Genomic DNA, 19,798 nt, shown 5'->3' with positions numbered 1-19,798 from the left:
GAGATAGAGGCAGGAGGATCTCAAGTTCAAAGTCAGCCTCAGCAACTTAACAAGGTGCTAAGCAACTCATGAGACCCTGTCTCTAAGTAAAATACAAAAATAGGGCTGGGGATGTGGCTTTGTGGTTGAGTGCTCCTGAGTTCAATCCCTGGTACCCCACCCACCACCAAAATTAATAATATACCAATATTGACTCATCAATTAAGGAATGTACAACACTAATAGGACTTTAATATTAAAGCCAGGTGAGATAATGCACACCTATATCTCAGCTACTTAGAGGAGGCTGAGACAGGATTGCAAGATCAAGGGCAGTCTAAGCAATTTAGTGAGACCCTAAGCAACCTTGGAAGAACTTGTCTCAAATTAAAAGGGCTGGGGATGTGATTCAGTGGTTAAATTCCCAGTACCAAAAAATAAACAAAAAAAGAGGCAGGGGGTTAGGGTTATAGCCCAGTGGTTGAGTGTCCCTGGGTTCAATCTTAGTACACACACAACAAAATTAATATTAAAGAGAAGCATAAAAGAACTCTTTTGCTCAGTTTCCCCATAAACCTAGCAGCTCTCTCTAATATATAGTTAATACTTGAGTCTGACACAAATGATCAGGAGACACTGAAAATGAAAGATGGTCAGAAACCAGCCCAGCATTCATCAGGCTGTGATGATTTACCTATGGGCTCTCCACCACTTGTCCTGGGAGGGAAGAGGAATATTTGCAAATCTATGTCCTGTTTTGGGGCCAATAGTGGGAAAGCAGAAAACTGTTTCTTAATTGCCTTCAGATCAAAATAGTACTTCAACATTGCTTAAGGTGGCACCTTTTGGTATCCTACAGTGCATTGCTTTTTCTCTCTTGTAATAATTAATCCTTTCGTCATCTTATTCCTTTTTACACATTCAGGGCATAACATATTATCTAGTCCCTAGAGTGGAAAAAATACAGGCAGGTAACAGGAAGAGGGAAATCATCCTCTTGGGAGTGTCGGGGACCCAAGTCTGACCTGCATGGAACTGCAGGCGAACCCAGCCTGCTGTTTCTGCAGAAAGAAATTGTCCATGGACCACACACCACCTGACACCAGAGGTTTGCAGCAAAAAGGCCTCCACAGAAGTAGGGATGGGACATGAATTCACAGCCTTGCGCCAATTGGCTCTGGCAGCGATCCTTGCCCAAGATGCCAATATGGACTCCTGAGCTGAATTTACCACTTCAATCATGTTAGTCTCTTCCTCTCTTTTAACCTTATTATGCCTTTCCTGAAGCCCTGTTGCATTGGCCGCTGCCTTCCATTTCCTGGAAACTGGCTTCAATCTGGCCTCCTGAGATGTTTCAGGAATAGCATATTTTTGTTCGGGATATGCATGCTTCTGTAGCCTCAAATAAACCTCTATTTTCTGGCCATCAGTACTCAAATTAAATTGTTGGCACCAGTTTCGCAAAGTATCCCGAGAAACCTTATTAACTGGAGGCAAAATGGTCAGCAAGGGAAGGGGTCGTATTTTACATTTAGGTTTTGTTTCAGGAAAGCAGACTTCCTGTTTGATTTCTGCAGTTGAAGAAACACTTGTTTCTATTGGATATTTTTGTTCCTCTGTAACTGGGACCAGTGTTAAAATCACATCTTCCCTGAGGAGCAATTCGATGAGGAAATTCTCGGTGACCCTGTCATTTGCGCCTGACATTTCCAGGAACACCAGGAGACGGCAAAGGCAGCAGGGCAGCTATGCTGTGTGCTCCTCATGTTTCCTTTTTTTTAATAAAAGGAAATATCAACCCCATGTCCATCTATGTGGGATCATTTTTTTTTCTGACCTGAGGACAGTAGTTAAATAACTACTAGAGTCAGTCTGTGAATCTTGCTGAATTACCCTGATAGGTATTCTTCCTATCTGATAACATTAGGTATGATTCTTTATGAATCTCCTAATTCAGGCTGTGACGGGGGCCAACTGGCTGCAGAAGTACTTTCATGCTACAGGGGGAGCTGATGAAGGGAGGTTATTTCAGCTGAAAAGTAATGTTTCTACTTTGAGTGTCGTGTTTTTCCTCCTTTCCCTCCCTTCTCTCCTCCATTCCTCTGGGAAGTTTAATAGGATGCTTAGGAAATAGATTGGGCTTTGAGGGAACTATATGAAGTTAACACACACCTTAGAGACCATGAGGGACTCAATTTCTTTTTACAACGTTATGCTTACATATTAGATCAAAGTAGACTCAAGTCTCACTTGGACTCATCTACATGGACATTATAACTTAGATTGCTGAAAAGCACTGTTTTGTGGCTATTCACAAAGGTTACAAGGGTCCAGATAGACTTGATGAATATCCAATTCTGTTTAGAATGAATTATAAAAGGAAATAACCAAACATACACACACCTTTGCAAGTCCTGTGGGATTAAATACATATTAATGAGCTAAGCCCAAAGCTACTTACCATGAACCCTTGTGTCTGGTAAGTTCTCCTTCTCCCATCCTTTTCTGTATTGGGGTGAGTATGACCCCTGGAGTGGCGACTGCTATGGTTTGGAAATGCTGAGTGTGTCCCTAAAACTTCATGTACTGGATCTTGGTCTTTAGTGTGATATTCAGAGGTGATGGGCCTAGTAGGAGGTAATTGGGTCATTAGGGGTGCTACCTTCAGAAGGGATTAATGCTGTTCTTATGGAACTCTTGCAAGAGTAAGTTGGATCACCTCCAAGTTGGCCTTTTCTGCATGTGGCTCTTTACCTTCCTGGTTCTGCATGTTGTGATGCACCAAAGTGGGCCTTCACAGAGGCCAAAGAGAAGTCCACTTGATCTTGAACTTCCATCTTCCAAATTGTGAGCCTCATTTTTTTAATGAAAAGTATTCTGCCTCAGCTATTTTGTGATAGCAATGAAAAATGGACTAATACAGCAGCCATGAGGGAATTTCTTCTACCCTAGTTCTTGCACTACTTAGGATGCTTTTGGGCTCTTGTTCATTTGCTCTACTCTCTCCAAGAATCCATAGGCTTCTCAGAAGTCTTCAGAGTGTTACACCTCCATCCTCACTTTTTTTTTTTTTTGGCCAATTGGTCTCAAAGAACAAAACCACTTCCAATTTACTCTTTCCATTACCGTTTTTATTATTTTCTGTCCCACTGTCTTCTCACCAGAAGATTTTTGCAGTCTCCCCAGAGGCCTTTCCAGATAAGTCTCTAAAGTCAAGTTCCACCTTACATAGGGCAGCTTTAGCATTCTTTCACTCAAAATAATTGAGTACCTACCAGGGACTATCCTGATGCTGGGGTGAGGAGCAAATAGTACCAATAAAAAAATTTTGCCTCTTGGAGCTTACATTCTACCAGAGTGGGGGGGAATTAATTCAGCTGGGTAATAACATCTAGTATGTGACAAATGCTACAAAACAAAACTAAGGGTTAACAGAGGATAGGAGGGAGAGCTGCAAATTTAACTCATGTGATCACAGTAGGCCTGGTTAAGGGGGTTTAGACTTGAGGGAAGGGAAGTATTCAGCCAAGCAGGTGTCCATGGGCAGAGTCCTTTAAAGAGGAAACATCCAGTGTTAAGACCACCTGGTCAAGGAGCAAAAAGGAAGCCAGTGTGGCTGGACTTATGGAAGAAAATTTCAGGGCATTTAAGGGGTGTACTGTGTAAGCTCTTAAGACCACTGTAAAGGCTGATTATATTTTCCTAAAATATTTTTTTAGTAGTTGATGGACACAATCTTATGTAGTGGTGAGGATTGAATCCAGTGCCTCACACGTGTGAGGCAGGTCCTCTCCCACTGAGCTACAGCCCCAGCCCTATAATACTTTACTACTTTTTTCTTAATCAAGGACAAATTGTACCAAACACTAGGTCCTTAAGCAATCTGCTTTATCTAATATATTCAAATGACTTATTTGTATTTTTAAAAAACTCTGGAAGACACAATTTGTTCCATTTGGCAGTATAGTTTTCTTCAGTTTTTGTTTCTCTTGTTTTGTAGCCTTTAACCTGACTTGGAATACATTCATCCCAAATCATGTCTAAATATACGTTCTGTATGAAGTATCAGACGAAATTTTCTTAATGTGAAGTTCATAAGACATACCTGGAAAGAATCGCTTACAATCATCTGGCAGGTTCAAGTTAGCACTTAAATATTTAGTAAAGGAATAAAGGAGTTAAACAGCTTGATCTAAAGTTTAAAAAGAGATAATTTTGGTTTAACTTTTAACTATTGGTTTAAAATCACAACACAACTAGAAGGCACAAGATCTGGACTCCTGATTTGACTACAAATGATACATCTGTTTCGCAATATCCTTTTGCATGCCTTACCTCCGTGGATGCTTGTAATTCTGTAAATGGATCAGATAGGTGATGCTGTCCCCATATTTCAGAGGATGCAAGACTTGCCCACTGTCATATAGTAATGGGTGGAGACAGGGTTTCAACCTGAGGCTTGGACCTTAGGTAGCAGTTCCCTGTGATGAGTTTCTGTTGCACATGTAGGGTAAAATTAAGGGTTGAGAACTACCTTTCTAAACTAGATGCAAATACTACATTTTATAGTATATTTAGTCCATGCCATAGAAATAAAGAATGGAAAAACTCCTGGGGCTTAGATTAACCTGCAGGTTGAGTCCTGGAAGAGGGTGTGAGCTGCACCTTGAAAGCAAGTGTATGAGAGCTGGCAGAACAAGGGAAGAAGGCCAAACCATGCTCGGCACACAAAAGGCTCAGGTCACAAAGCACCGTTTGCTGCATGATGGGACAGCAGATCTTGCTGAGAACCAAAGTGCCACAATTGGAGCATGTGACTGCCAAGTCCACTTTCCTGCCTATGCAACTGAGTCTTGATCCCACGCAACAACCATCTTTTCTCCTTTTCCCAACTACTTTTACCTCCGATCAGAGCAACTTTGACTCCCATCTGGAAACTGCATGCTTGGATTTTTGGCAGGTGGGGGCAGGTAGCCCAAGTTGCAGGGCCCAAATGAAAGTGGGACCTTGGGTCTCTCTGGGCAGAAAATACTGAAGACATGGGGTTAGAACAAGTTGTTGTCACTTGGAGAAGTTGAATGTCTATGTACCAAGAATGTAGTTTTGCTTTTAAACTGTGTGGAACATTGGAATAGCAAGGACTGGATTCTTTTAGGGATCAATTAAGCATTCCTTTTATGGAGTACCCTGGAGTAGAGATGATTACCCCTAAGGCCATCAATGAATCTGGGGAGGTCTGATGGATTCATGCATCTGCTCACATTCTAGATTCTCGTAGTCTTATGAAGAGTTGAAACCACTGGCTCCAGCAACTTGTCTTGTTCTGCTTGGCAGGCTGAGCAGAGTGCTGCCTGCTATTGCTTGCTCAATCACTAGGCACCCAGCCTACCTCCTCCTGAGCTGGGACACATAGACTCAGATTTTTAAAGCAGCCAAGACAGGAATGGATAAACAAATGTCTGAAATTTAAAAAATGCTCCTTAAACATTCTTCTGTGAAAACTTCCCATGACCTGCAGAGAATCTCTTCCTCTGCTTAATGCTAGCTTCCATTTCTATATCCCCATGGAGGGCCAAACTGGATCCTCTAGAAACCTTATCCTTTTCAATACCATATTCTTTCCAGCTTCTACTTGTTTCTTTCCTCTCCATCTCCCTTTCCCTGTGTTCTTGGGTTTCTTTTTTTTTTATGCTGGGAATCTAAACCAGAGCTTCACACATGCCAGGCAAGCATTCTACCACTGAAGCTCATCCCCAACCCATCTACTTTACTTGTGTCCTTAAATTACCTGCATATTGCTAGGAGACCTAGGTATTAAAAAGCCTTACAAATAAAAGTACCAGAAATCTCACTAAACATCTTACTCTTTTGCTCGGCCCTGGCTCTTGATCACCCTGATCCTGTTCAGGGATGCTATAAGCACCTGAAGGCCTCCATATTTCACTAAAATACCAGGTGTAATGTAGCCCAGTGGGGAAGATTAGGAACTCTGCAAATCCATAGGGATAAAAAGTAGATTGGCTTCCAAGAATTGGGGAGGAAAGAGTGTGGGTACAGGGTTTCTTAAGATGATAATGTTTCGGATATGGCTCATGGTAACAAGCGTACAACATGAGTGTACTGAACGTCACCAAGTCATACTCTTAACGAGTTCTTGATGTTAACTGTTATGTGAATTTTGCCACAATTAAAGAACAGGACTGCTTGATTCAAAAGTTGTCGGGTACCAATTTCAACTCAATTCCTCATGAATCGAATAATCCCATCTTCCTGGTGGAATTGCTCTAAAGATCACATGAGACGATGTATGAATAGTGCCTACCATCCATTATGTTATAAATATTCTTTATCACCCTTTAAGACAATATAGTGCAAATGGCAGGGTGCTCCCTCTTTGGTGTGAAGATAGGATCTCGGAACAGATTTCATGACTGGAAGAAACCACAGGAATAATGCTTGGGTTTGGGCAAGTGTGGTAGTAGGGGCCAGCAATCTATTTTGACCTGGAAGGAGGATTCAGTCACTTCACTTTCTTTTGCAAGAAACCCAATCAAATCAAACATCATGTGATGTGACTTTTCTAGACTGCACTGATGATTGGATGCTCTAAGGTGAGGTGACATCGCCCAATGTGAGGAACTAGCCATGCTCTTCCCTTCTCCCTTTTCGGAGCCTCTCCTCCTCTTGTGGTAACACTTCCCTTTATCATATCTGGGGTAACTTTTCTCTGAACCTCAGGTGCTAGAACTTCCCTTCTCAAAATGGTTTCATCACCAGAGTAGATGGATCTCCAGGACAGTGCTCAGAGTGATGCTCCCTACCACCCAACAGAACTTAAAGGTTGGCCCTGTCCTGCACTGAGCCCTTTGTTTGATTCCAACTTGGCCAGTGTTGAATCCTAGATGAGCACTGGGTGCCATCTGGTAGCACTGTCCTGGGACTGTGCAGCTCTCTAGCATATGGACAGCCATTATGCTATGACATCTTCTATGAAGGCAAAATTGATGTAGGGTAATCTCAGGAAGAGCTACCTTTAGTACACTTATAAATACAAGGGCTGCCACTAGTCTGTATGATACTATGACCCATTCTTCTAGTCGAGGCAGCCCGTCTCCCAGGCTGAGGATCGTCAATCAAAAGCTATACTTCCACCCATGCTGGATCCTCAACTTGGCCCCTTGAAGTATGAACAACCTCCTTAATTACTCATGAAAGTTCTATAAGCACATGTCATTTAAGGTAAAAACCAGTACTCCCTTAACTCATTCTTGGTGATGAACTGAATTATTAGACAATAAATCAAAACAATAGATCAAAATAGTGATTGGAATAGAAATAGCACATCTAGAAGTAAAGAGATTTAATCTACAAACTAATCAAAGAGATCATACTAAACCTGTATTTTTTCCATCTTAAGGTCCCACTACTAGTCATTGCAAAGAAGGTTACTTTTCTAATTTTTCAAGATGGGGGGGGAAAACAAATTTTGCATTCTCTTCTAATTGATATGTGAACTAATCAAACTTGTGCTGTGGCTTCCATTAAGGTTCCAGATGTATTTGGCTGAGGAGATTTGAATAGCTTCAACCTTTAAGTGCAGAGGATAAATGGATGGTGACATCATTATACCTTGACAAATAGAAATTATATCGGGCACTTTTTCCCTTTTCATTACCAGGGATGATTTATTTGAGTGGCTTTCAATTCATAAACCTATGGATTGTCTGTAAAGTTTAAAACCTTTTAAATTTGTAACAAGCAATAGGAATATTTAATAGCATTATCAAACCATGCTATATAACCTTCTTGGAGCTGCTTTCTCAGTGAAGGTGCATTATAAACGGGTGCTGAGAATTTATAGCAAGCAAACTTGTGAGCCACATGTGCCTGCTCTGGTTTCCCAACCAACCATAATGCTAAGTTATCATAAGTGACAAGACACGTGACCCTGTTCCATTTATTCTTCAAATACAGAATGATTATCAGAAGGTCTTGGAATGAAAACATAGTCAACAGACTTGTATCATGAAAAATAAGTACAGCCTCTCCTGTAACCTTTGTTCTCCCAATGAATCCTGTGATGTTGCTCTAGTTGATTATTTCTAGTGTGGCTCTGTGGCAATGCCTGGAGATTTTCATAAAATTGTTATTACCCAAGATACCATCTCCTTTGCCTGCCCCATTCACTGAAGACTGAATTGGAATGCATGTGTTTAGAGAATCTATTCCTCAGTCTAGAGACCAAAGTGATGAATCCTGGATATTCAGGGTTAAGATCTGAATGGATTGCAACAGGAGGTTAAAATCAAAGTAGATTTTGCTTATCTGGGACCAAATCAGGAAATTAAATGATTTCATAAGGAGAATGTTCTCGACATGTGCTTGGATTGGTGGAATGTGAGGATGAGATGGGGGTGGGAGATGGGAAGAAATTTGGAGAATAAATTAGCAGTAACTTAAACATAAAAGTAGGCTTAAAGGACACTTTGTTACCATGATTCTTTTTGTAGTGAGGATGGGAGCAAATTGGACTAAATGGAGGGAAGACAGAGTGGGAAATGAGGAAGGAATACACCAGGGTCAGTCAAGACAAGCAGAATCTTAGCAAGTTCTTTGAGTGGGCAATGAAGGGTTGGGGAGGAAAAGAGGTAGAATTGGGATCATTGGTGCTTTGAGAAAGGAGAAAATGGTCCCCACCTGTGGAAGCCCTTGCTGAATGATTTGCATACCCCTTTTCATGATCAGACTGTCCCTATTGTAGTGACCTGGATGTTGCCCTGATCCTCGAAGTAACAGAATGTCTTCAGATGTAGGCATGCCTTCCTGCAGCCCCTTGGGTAGAACTACTCTCTCCTGTCCTTGAAACTGTCTCTCCTGACCTTTTTTGGATGGAACTCTCTAAGAAAGAGCCCCTCTGCCCAACAAAAGCTCACTTCTAAATGGGCTCTTATGCCAGCCTCTGACTTACCTCGATCTCCCATTTGGGGAGCTTGAGGCTGAGCGGAGGAGCCATCTTGAAGCCTGATTTAAACGTAAAGTGTCTGTTTTATTTGGTGTCCTAGGAAATTCACATGCGCAACCTTAAGTTCAGCTGCCCGCACTAGTCGGGGGGCGGCATTCTCTAGACTTGGAGTGCACAGACAAGGTGAGACAAAGAACAGGGGAAAATGGCACGTGGAAGGCTGTGCAGAACTACCAAATGAACATCTCTGAGCAAAGGAGGGAGTGCCGACAGCCTTGCTGCCACTCATTTCTGAGTGCCTTTGGAGAGCTCTCGACAAGCCTGTCAAACCTCCCCATGAGCCATATAGCCAACTCGCTGTCGCACAGAAAACATGACTGTTGTAAGTAGAGGCCTGTGAATGAACCTGTCATGCCTCCCACATCCTTCTGGTAAGCTGCCCAAATCTCGCAGATGAGGCTGTTTCTAACAGAACAAATCAGCCCCAATATTTCCTGTGCCTTATATCACATGCTGATATTTCTGGGAAGATGACCATCTAATCGATGCCAGTGCTACTTTGTTTTTTCAAGTGTAGTCATACACTGCTACATATACAATATCTTCCATCTCAAAGATTGTCCCCAGCATCTGAGACCACAATACTACCCTTTACGGCATCTTTCACATTTGTTCAACATATATGCTAATATAGCATGTAGTTCTTGACTCAAACTTAAAGAACTTAAGGTCCATGAGAGCAGCAAAAATAACCAGGAGGTTGTAAAATAAGACCAAGGAGAAAAGGCTTAAGAAATTGATCATGTAGCTTTGAAAGAATGATTGGTCACCTAATAGCATTCAGTGGAGTTTAAGTTTCTTCCTGAAAGGTTATTAGAGGAAAAAAATCAAACCACCAACTCCTAAAATACTCATTTCATTCAGTCTTGAATTTCTTTCTGGGAAGGATCTGGAATGTTCTCACTTATTTTGGGGGTGGAAAGTATAGAAAATGAAGAGAATGGGATATATAGGGAAAGCGATTCCACCCTGAAACTCTTGGAGCAGACTTTAGCAGGAAAAGTACATCATTAATGACTTGAGGCTGAGCATATGAAAATTCTGGACTCAAATAGCCTAACTCTTATTGCTTCCCTAAAAATGAAAGGGAGCCATTTTAAAATAAGTTCTATCTCCTCTACTCTTTCCATTGATTAGAGCTGAGTGATTGGGTCAGGAATGACTAGCCATTCTGGGTGTGCCTTTCAGCAGTGGCAGATGGCAGGATTGTGGAGTGTGACTAAAGACCCAGCATAACTCCTGGCACAGATAGGTCTCTGGAGAGTTGATTGAATTGGATTCAGTACCCAGACTTCCTGGTTTTTAAGTGAGATTAAGAAAGATAGCAAACTTTTGAGCCAGTACACTTTCATGAAGCAGATGCAAAATTGTTATGTCCAGAGTGGGTAGAAGGCTGTGGACATAGGGAGAATTACTGGCAATTTAATTTTTTAATTTAAAATAGTCTAGTTATACATGACAGAAAAGTGATTTCAATTCATAGTAGAGAGTACAGTTTTTTCTTTCTATAAAGAATGACACTACTGTCTACATACACGTACTTAAAGTTATGATGACTATCTCGTTCCACCATTTTTTTTTCCTACCTCTAGCCCCCTCTCTCCCCTTTGCCCTAACTGGGGTTCCTTTGTTCCTCCCATGCTTCCCTCTACTCCCATTATGGATCAGCATCCACCTATCAAAATATTCGGCCTTTGTGTGGGCTTTTTTTGTTTACGGATTGGTTTATTTCACTTAGCATGATATTCTCCAACTCCATTATCTGCAAATGCTGTGATTTTATTTTAATGCTGAGTGACATTCCATTGTGTGTATATACCAGTTTCTTTACCCATCTCCTGAATTCATCTAGGTTGCTTCCACAGTCTGGCTGTTGTGAATTATGCTGCTGCAAACATTGATGTGGCTGCATCATTGTAATATGCTGTTCTTAAGTCTTTTGAGTATAGATCGAGGAGTGGGATAACTGGGTCAAATGGTGGTGGTTCTATTCCAAGTTTTCTAAGGAATCTTCATACTGCTTTCTAGATTGCTGGGCCTACTTTTTCTTCTCTTGGGTGCAGGGCCTGGTCTAATTCCTAGGTCCTTAATTCACTTTGAGTTCACTTTGAGTTTTGTGATGGTGAATGAGGGGCTTAATTTCATCTTGTTTTCCCAGCACCATTTGTTGAAGCTCTTTTCTCCAATGTATGTTTTTGGTGCCTTTGTCTGGTATGAGATGACTGTGTCCTCTATTCTGTACCATTGGTCTACACATTGTGCCAATACCATGCTGTTGTTTACTATTGCTCTAGTAACTTAAGTTCTGGTATAGTGATGCCACCACCTCCTTGCTTCTTGCTAAAGATTGTTCGGCTATTCTGGGTCTTATTTGTCCAGATGAACTTGATGACTGCTTTTTCTAATGAGGAATATCATTGGGATTTTGATAGGCATTGTATTAAATATGTATAGTGCCTTTAGTAGTATGGTCATCTTGACAATATTAATTCTGCCTACCCAAGAACGAGGGAAATCTTCTAAGGTCTTAGCATTCTGTAGTTTTCACTGTACAGGTCTTTCACATCTTGAAGTTCCCTATTTTTTTAAGGCTGTTGAACAAGGAAAACTTTCACATCTTTCAGAGGATTTGTCACTGATACACAGAAATGCCTTTGATATGTTTTTTTTTAACATCCTGCTACTTTGCTGAATTCTAGTTCTAGAAATTTTCCAGTGGAACTCTTTGGGTCTTCTAGATATAAAATCATGTCACTGACATACAATGCTAATTTGAGTTCTTTTCCCATCTGTATTCCTTTAACTTCTTGAAACACTGGCAGCAATTAGAGAACTACACTAAAAAGAAGTGGTAAAAGAGGGCATCCCTGTCTTATTCCAATACTTCCAATCTTTCTCTATCTAGAATGATATTGGCCTGGGGCTTGGCAATGTTTCAACTTAAAGGGTTGCAAACATCCAGAAAACGAGTTTGTTAGTAATTCCCTAAAAAATGATACCATCAAGTTTACTCTCACATAGATCTAGAGACAAGGTGGAGAAATGATTCTTTGGCTAGGGTTAGCTGGTATTATGGGTTGATTTGTGTCCCCCAAAGACATTCAAGTCCTAACCCTCAATGCCTTTGATTGTGTCTCTATATGGAAATGGAGTCTTTATAGATCAAGGAAAGTGAGGTCATTAGGGTAGATCCTAATCCAATATGACTTGGGACTCCTATAAAGAGGAAATTTGTACACACTACAAAAACACAATGCCATCTGAAGATTAAATGCTGCCAAGAGTTAATAAACAAATGGCATCAAATTAAATGCTGTACCTAGGAACCTATTGGGACATTAGAGAACCCTCAGTTTATGAACACTCTTGGCCCCTTTTATTAAACATTAGAAATTGGCATTATCAATGTAGACACTTTCCTATTTCTAGAAATAATCCAAGGGTCTTACACAAATTGCACATTCTGAGTCCTATCACTGTTCCCTCAGTTTCTGAAAGGAACTCCCCTGGGAAGAATGATCTTCTGTAAACCTGCTGATCAGCTCCCACATCTTGAGAGTTAGTGGTAGAAAGTGCTGGAGAGATTCTCCATGCTGAGCTGGGAATGCTTTCTGAGAAATCTCCCTTCAGCTCCAGAACCTCTGGCTGTCACTTTTTGTCTGAACCTTCTGAAGTCATTATGTCACACTTGGGATTAAATTCATCAAAGTGAACTCTTTCTAATTAGCTGGCTGAAGGGGAACATAATTGAACTCAATGGTTCCATATTTTGAAAGGAATGCATTTTTATCTGGGCATCTTGTATTGGGAAAGTGACTTCTAAATGCAAACAGATCATTGTGTCCTGGATTACCTTTGTTCCACATTACCTTACACAACTTCAGGTATTCTTTGGAATGGAATAAATGCAATTTTGTACTCATAGGTATATAATAGACATTTTTTTAAAAATATTTATTTATTTAGTTATCGGCAGACACACATCTTTGTTGGTATGTGGTGCTGAGGATCGAACCCAGGCCGCACGCACGCCAGGCGAGCGCGCTAGCGCTTGAGCCACATCCCCAGCCCCTATAATAGACATTTACTACTACACATGCTAAAACAATGATTCTAGCAGTGATGAAAATACACCTGTGAGACAAATGTATAAATAACTATCTAATCACTAAACAAATGATCTGCTTCCATATGGCTAACTGGTTTTAGTTGAAGAATTGGGACAAGAATTGGGACAAAAACTGCATAAGAGTTAAAACTTGAGTTTTTTGGTCTTCAATCAATGATTACTTTTCTACTGCTTTGTCTTCAGTAAATGATTTGTATCACATAGGAATAAAAGTAGGATTAGAACTCTCGGGGGCTGTTGGAGGCAATGACCAAGTCAAGATGGCGCCTGGCAGTTTGCCAGGAGTGGTTTGTGAGGCAATGCCACCGAGCCATTAAGATGGTGGGGACTCCTTATTGGCTGATTGATGTATCTGGATGATAATTGAGTCAAGCTGTGTGTAATCAGTTAGGTATATATACCTCTGCTGTTCCGTAATAAAGCAGTTCCCACTTCATCCTTCAAGTTGCTTGTCACCTCCCAGTTATTTGGCCCAGCTGGACTGTGGCACAGAGCCAACATTTCTAGATTGTCTATTGTATTCCGAGTCACAAAAATTATCTTTTTATAAGATTTCCGTGTAGTATCTCAGAAGATCATTAACCTGCTCACTTAAGAAATGTTACTACCAGGTTAAGACACCTGGTTTTTGTTATACTTCTTGGTTTCTCTTTATGTGCTAATATTCCAATCATAATTTTTAGTGGCAAACTTGCTAAAGACATTTTCTTTAAGATAAAGTTGATGAAAATTATTTCCAGAAAACAGCAAAATGTAGCTTAAGGAAACTTTCTACTAACCTACTCAGTATCCTTCATCTGTCAGGTCTCCTAAAGTGAGATGGAAATATTTGCGAATAAATTGAGGCTATTATGTCCAAAAAATGTCTGAGGATGGAAAACTACTTCCTTAATAGGAACTAACCTTAAGTTCCCTTTTCCTATAGGAAACATTTTCCTTCTAAAAAGTATAGAAAAAGAAAGCCTGAGCCAAGACCTGTTTCTCACTCCACCTTTATATCCCCCTTACCTATTGTGATGGTATGGTCCATTGGTGTCTCCAGGTGAACTGCACCTCCTGGTTGACTCTGGGCGTGGCTCATGCTAACTGGCCAAAGCAAGTCATATCTGATGCAAGCAGAAGCTTGGTAATCACTTGCCCATTGGAATGCTTCCTCTTGGAATCACAGATCACCATGGAGAGACCCTCCAAAGGAGAATTGAGGTCTCGAACATAGACATCATTTGTATCATCCCAGCTGAACTGTAGACGTCACGGAGCAGACGAGCTGTCCCTACCATTTCCTGTTCCAAGTTCTCGCACAAGAACTGAAGAAATGCAATTGCTATTTGGAGAGGTTTCTGTGCATCAGTAGATAATAGGAGTCAATATAAGTATAGGGGTTCGGAGCATGAAGCCCTCCACTGCCCGAGTCTGAATACTTGCTTTGTCATTAACTTGCTCTGAGACCTTGGGCAAGTTACTTCTCTGCACTTAGTTTTATTTTTACTTTCTTTTTGCAAAGAAAACTGAAGTACTTTGTAGGCTGTGGTGAGCATTGACTGGGATAATACACTTAAAAACTCTTAGAGCTGATGTAGCATGAACTAAGGTGTATGGCTATTCTGCTTAGTTTAGGCTCTCAGCAAGATCAGTTTAATGGCCCAGATGCAGCAGGGGCAGTTAGAAGCTGAAGTATAAGAGAAAGAATATTTATCCCTAAGAACTGGTCACTGTGTGGGATTGCCCGAATTGGTATAGTGGCAGTAGCCTAATAAATACGGCTGTAATTCTTATCAAGTCCCCTCTCTGCTCTAGAGTATTCCCTACCAGACAGGAGACTGTTACATGGTTTGGTTAAGGCTGAAAAGAATCCAGAAAGCCTTGTCAGGTTTAGACTTGTCCTGATGTGCTATTGCCCTCAATTAGTTTCACAATGTTGAATAAGTCACTGAATCCCTGTAGCTTTTTACTGTCATTCCTGTTAAAGGAGGGAGGGTCAAGCTTGCTGACCTCGGCAGTTTTTTATTGAAATACTTCAAATGTCAGGCACTTGAGGGAGATAGTTGGGGGCAGATGAATATCCATACTTTCACAAGTGTCGGACTGAATACAAAGTCCACCCCGCTACAGGGCCAGTTCAGGAGTGACGAAGTACTGCCCTCACTTCCCACAACTTTTCCCTACCTTAACTATCTCCAAACTCTACTTTGGCAGGACTGTCACTTCTTTGCCTGAGGTAGCAATTGGGTCCTCTTTATCATTGTACTTACTGGGCTCATCACTTGGGTGCTCAGTAAACATCTTGGAAAAGAACAAATGTAAACCACTCAAGATTCCAGAAGAAAAAATCCTTGACTCTCCCTTCACCCCCTTGTCTGCTTATCTCCTCTCTGGAGGAAAAAGTTCTTAAAGTAGCAGACCTAGAGGAGGTGACAGTGTGACAGTATAGTTGCAATACGTTAGAAAACGGGCCTCTGCATCACAATACTTGACTCCAAATACTACAGAGATAAATTAACACAAACTAAAGGTACTGACATAAAAACAGAAACATAGACCAATGGTACAGAATAGAAGACAAATTCGCACAGTCACCTTGACAAAGGTGCTAAAAACATTCTTTGGAGAAAAGACATGATTTTTTAACAAAAGGTGCTGGGACAACTTGTTATTCCTATGTAGAACAATGAAACTAGACCCTTACCTCTCATCCCATACAAATCGGCTAAAAATGGATCAAAGACCTTGAAATTAAGACCTTAAACGATGCAACTCCTAGAATAAAATGGAGGGTCAACACTCAAGGTTTTGCCTATTCCAAAACGCTAATCAACTGGACCCCAAAGCTCAGGAAATAATGCCAAGAGTTAATAAACCAAATGGCATCAAATTAAATAGCTTCCGCAGAGCAGATGATCAAGAATGTGGAGAGAAACCACAAAATAGAAAAGTCTTTGCTAGATCCTCTTCTGACAGAGGATTACTACCCAGAATATAAAGCTCAAACTTTTTTGTGTGTGGCAAATAGAACTTCATTGACTTCTTCGGGAGCAAGAAACAATCACTTCATATTAAATACCCACATAACAGCTGGTGATAATGTCAACTTTGATTCTTGAGACTTACCCAACTTTTCACAAATCATCTTGTCTAGTGAGGAGCCTGGATTTTCAACCCAAATCTGTCCAGCTAACAAGCCCATTTCTTCTTACCACATCACTTGGACAAGTAGATATATGGACGTCTGATCAATTTCCCAGTATCTTTCAGATATTTGCACACAGAACCCAAGAATACCTCATAGTTAACATTTTAAATATGATCAAAATAGAAACAATGCTTACCCTAAATAATGCAAAATGAGGGCTCCTTCAACACTTAAACATCCATATTATGGGATACTTGGCAAAAAAGCTCAAACGTTATACCAAAACAACTGAATAAATGTGCAAATGAACTAAATAAACATGTCTTAAAAGAAACAAATGGCCAACATGAAGAAAAATAATTGGAAAGGCAAATCAAAATTACAGATTTCATCTCGCACCTGTCAGAATGGCAGTCATCAAGGATACAAATAGGATGTGTGTGTGTGGTGGGGGGCAGGGGGGGGGAGAACACTTTTACACTGTTATGGTAAATTGGAACAACCACTATGGAAACTGGTATGGAGGCTCATCAAGATGAGGTCTGGAACCACCGTATGACTTGGCTTTACCACTTCTTGGCATTTATCCTGAAGTACTTATCATCTTACTACAGTGATACATGCATACCCACGTTTATAACGGCACAACTCACAATAACCAAACCATGGAACCAGTCTAGGTGTCGATGAACAGATGAATGGATAAAGAAAATGTGGTAGATATACACAATGGAGTTTCTTTCAGCCAGAAAGAAATGGCATTTGCAGGAAAATGAATAAAACTGGAGACCATTATGTTAAACAACAAATCCTGTTAAATCAAACTCTGAAGGTCAAGGGTGGTCTTCTCACATGCAGAAGCTAGGAGAGGATAAAGGAAAATAAAGGTGGGGGTGGATCTCCTAAAAGTCAAAGGACGATCAGAAGAATGGGACCAAGGGATAGGAGGTAGGGGGGAGGCAGGGAGATGCTGGAGCATATTGGCCAAGTTATATTGAGTGCATGAACAAACATGTAACAATAAACATGTACCACTATAATGCACCAACTAAAGTGGGGGAGTGGAGAAAACAGGCTTCTGGAACTTTGAATTAAATGGTTCAAACTCTTCAGTGTCCCAGTCCTCTACAGGATCAAGGAAAAAATTCTTGAAGCACTTAAAATAAGCAGTCAAGTTTGGTTCAAGGTCATCGGCATCTCATAGACATTATCATAGATTTCAAGGTCATAAGACCATAAATACAAGCATCAACCTAACATGGCCTTAAAATGCAGTGTGTGTGCTTTGCAGCAGGTTCTGACTTTTCTTCATGAATTGTCCTTTCAGAGCTTCCATTCATAAAGTTCTTAGTACATACCAAGCACCATACCAAGGGACTCATTCACTTACTCATCCATTTCTTACCATCTTGGGAGCTTTGCAGAGTGCCTCTGAAAACACGGTAATTTGCTTATTATAAAATTGTTATTTCACTGACAGTTTGATTAGTTTTGATCCAAAGAACTAAGTTTACACAGAAATTCCTTCTTGATATTCCTGGGATACTTATAGTAGACAGATTTCCAGGGATTATAGTATGTCTATTACTTTACTAAACAGTCAAGGATTACAAACAAGATGTTTCATGTTCTTATGGCTTACAAAATCTTGTTGGATCTTCATGTCGGTCCTACAAGTTCCCATTTTACAAAGGAGGAAATTGAATCGGCACCTATTAACACAGCTGGTGGGTGCTAATATTCAGATATCTGACTCCAAATTCCTGATCTAATGTTTAGTCCATTCTCTTACCTCTTTACCAAAGTTTGTTATTTAATGAGATGGGTTTTGTTAAGTTATTCAGTGTCTAAAATCTAATTCATAACGAGTCACTTTTCCACGTCATCATTGTGTGGCGATCCATCATCCCCAGTTTCCAAGGCAGTACTAACATCCTCATGAATTTGCTACCCTGCTGGGTCATAGGGCTTTTACTGAGACTTGTTGTAGTGCCAAGCATAAGATTTTTAAATTTATAAAAGAGGGGATATAATGAAGTTTTCTACTTGAATAAGATTCAGAATCTTTTCACTTTTCTCATGGAGGTGCATGCCTTAAAATTCAGGCAACATAAATATTCCAGGATGTTCCACTGGTGCTCTCCTATTTGATTAGATAATCAATGTATTTTTCCAAGTCTGCCTTTTTTAAAAAACATTGTTTATTTTGGCAGTAGATTAATTCCTATTGAATAGTTTACATGTAAGACAGAGTATTATGTATTACAACAGATGAACCATTCCATGGTCAAGGGAATTGACAATGACTTCTGCAAACACTAGTGGTTCAAGATGTAGAGCTTTTCTTTTTTTTCCTTTAATTTTTATTGTTGGTTGTTCAAAACATCACATAGTTCTTGACATATCATATTTCACAGTTTGATTCAAGTGGGTTATGAACTCCCATTTTTACCCCGTATACAGATTGCAGAATCACATCAGTTACACTTCCACCGATTTGCATATTGCCATACTAGTGTCTGTTGTATTCTGCCTTTCCTATTCTCTACTATCCCCCCTCTCCTCCCCTACCATCTTCTCTCTCTACCCCATCTACTGTAATTCATTTCTCTTTTTTCCCTTTCCCCTCACTTCCTCATGTATGTAATTTTGTATAACCATGAGGGTCTCCATCCATTTCCATGCAATTTCCCTTCTCTCTCCCTGTCCCTCCCACCTCTCACCACTGTTTAATGGTGATCTTCTTTTCACGCTCTTCGTCCCAACTCTGTTCTTAGTTGCTTTCCTTATATCAAAGAAGACATTTGGCATTTGTTTTTTAGGGATTGGCTAGCTTCACTTACCATAATCTGCTCTAATGCCATCCATTTCCCTGCAAATTCTATGATTTTGTCATTTTTTAATGCAGAGTAATACTCCATTGTATATAAATGCCACATTTTTTTTTATCCATTCGTCTATTGAAGGGCATCTAGGTTGGTTCCACAGTCTTGCTATTGTGAATTGTGCTGCTATGAACATCGATGTAGCAGTATCCCTGTAGCATGCTCTTTTTAGGTCTTTAGGGAATAGACCGAGAAGGGGAATAGCTGGGTCAAATGGTGGTTCCATTCCCAGCTTTCCAAGAAATCTCCATACTGCTTTCCAAATTGGTTGCATCAATTTGCAGTCCCACCAACAATATACAAGTGTACCCATTTCCCCACATCCTCGCCAGCACTTGGTGTTGGACTTCATAATGGCTGCCAATCTTACTGGAGTGAGATGGTATCTTAGGGTGGTTTTGATTTGCATTTCTCTGACTGCTAGAGATGGTCATTTTTTCATGTACTTGTTGATTGATTGTATATCCTGAGAAGTGTCTGTTCAGGTCCTTGGCCCATTTGTTGATTGGGTTATTTGTTATCTTATTGTCTAATTTTTTGAGTTCTTTATATACTCTGGATATTAGGGCTCTATCTGAAGTGTGAGGAGTAAGGATTTGTTCCCAGGATGTAGGCTCCCTATTTACCTCTCTTATTGTTTCTTTTGCTGAGAA

The 19,798-nt window shown here is 40.4% G+C and overlaps 1 pseudogene across 1 annotated transcript; it reads right to left on the bottom strand.

The window, feature by feature from the left end:
• Nucleotides 1-926: 926 nt before the first annotated feature.
• Nucleotides 927-1,686, bottom strand: LOC308643443 (developmental pluripotency-associated protein 2-like; annotated as a pseudogene). The gene has a single exon. The product of its transcript is annotated as a developmental pluripotency-associated protein 2-like (transcript).
• Nucleotides 1,687-19,798: the final 18,112 nt, after the last annotated feature.

This window comes from Spermophilus citellus (genome assembly GCF_964194105.1).
Source record: "Spermophilus citellus genome assembly, chromosome: 3".
Lineage (NCBI taxonomy): Eukaryota > Metazoa > Chordata > Mammalia > Rodentia > Sciuridae > Spermophilus > Spermophilus citellus.
Note: the sequence above shows the minus strand (reverse complement) of the source record. Positions and strands in the feature narration are given on the sequence as shown.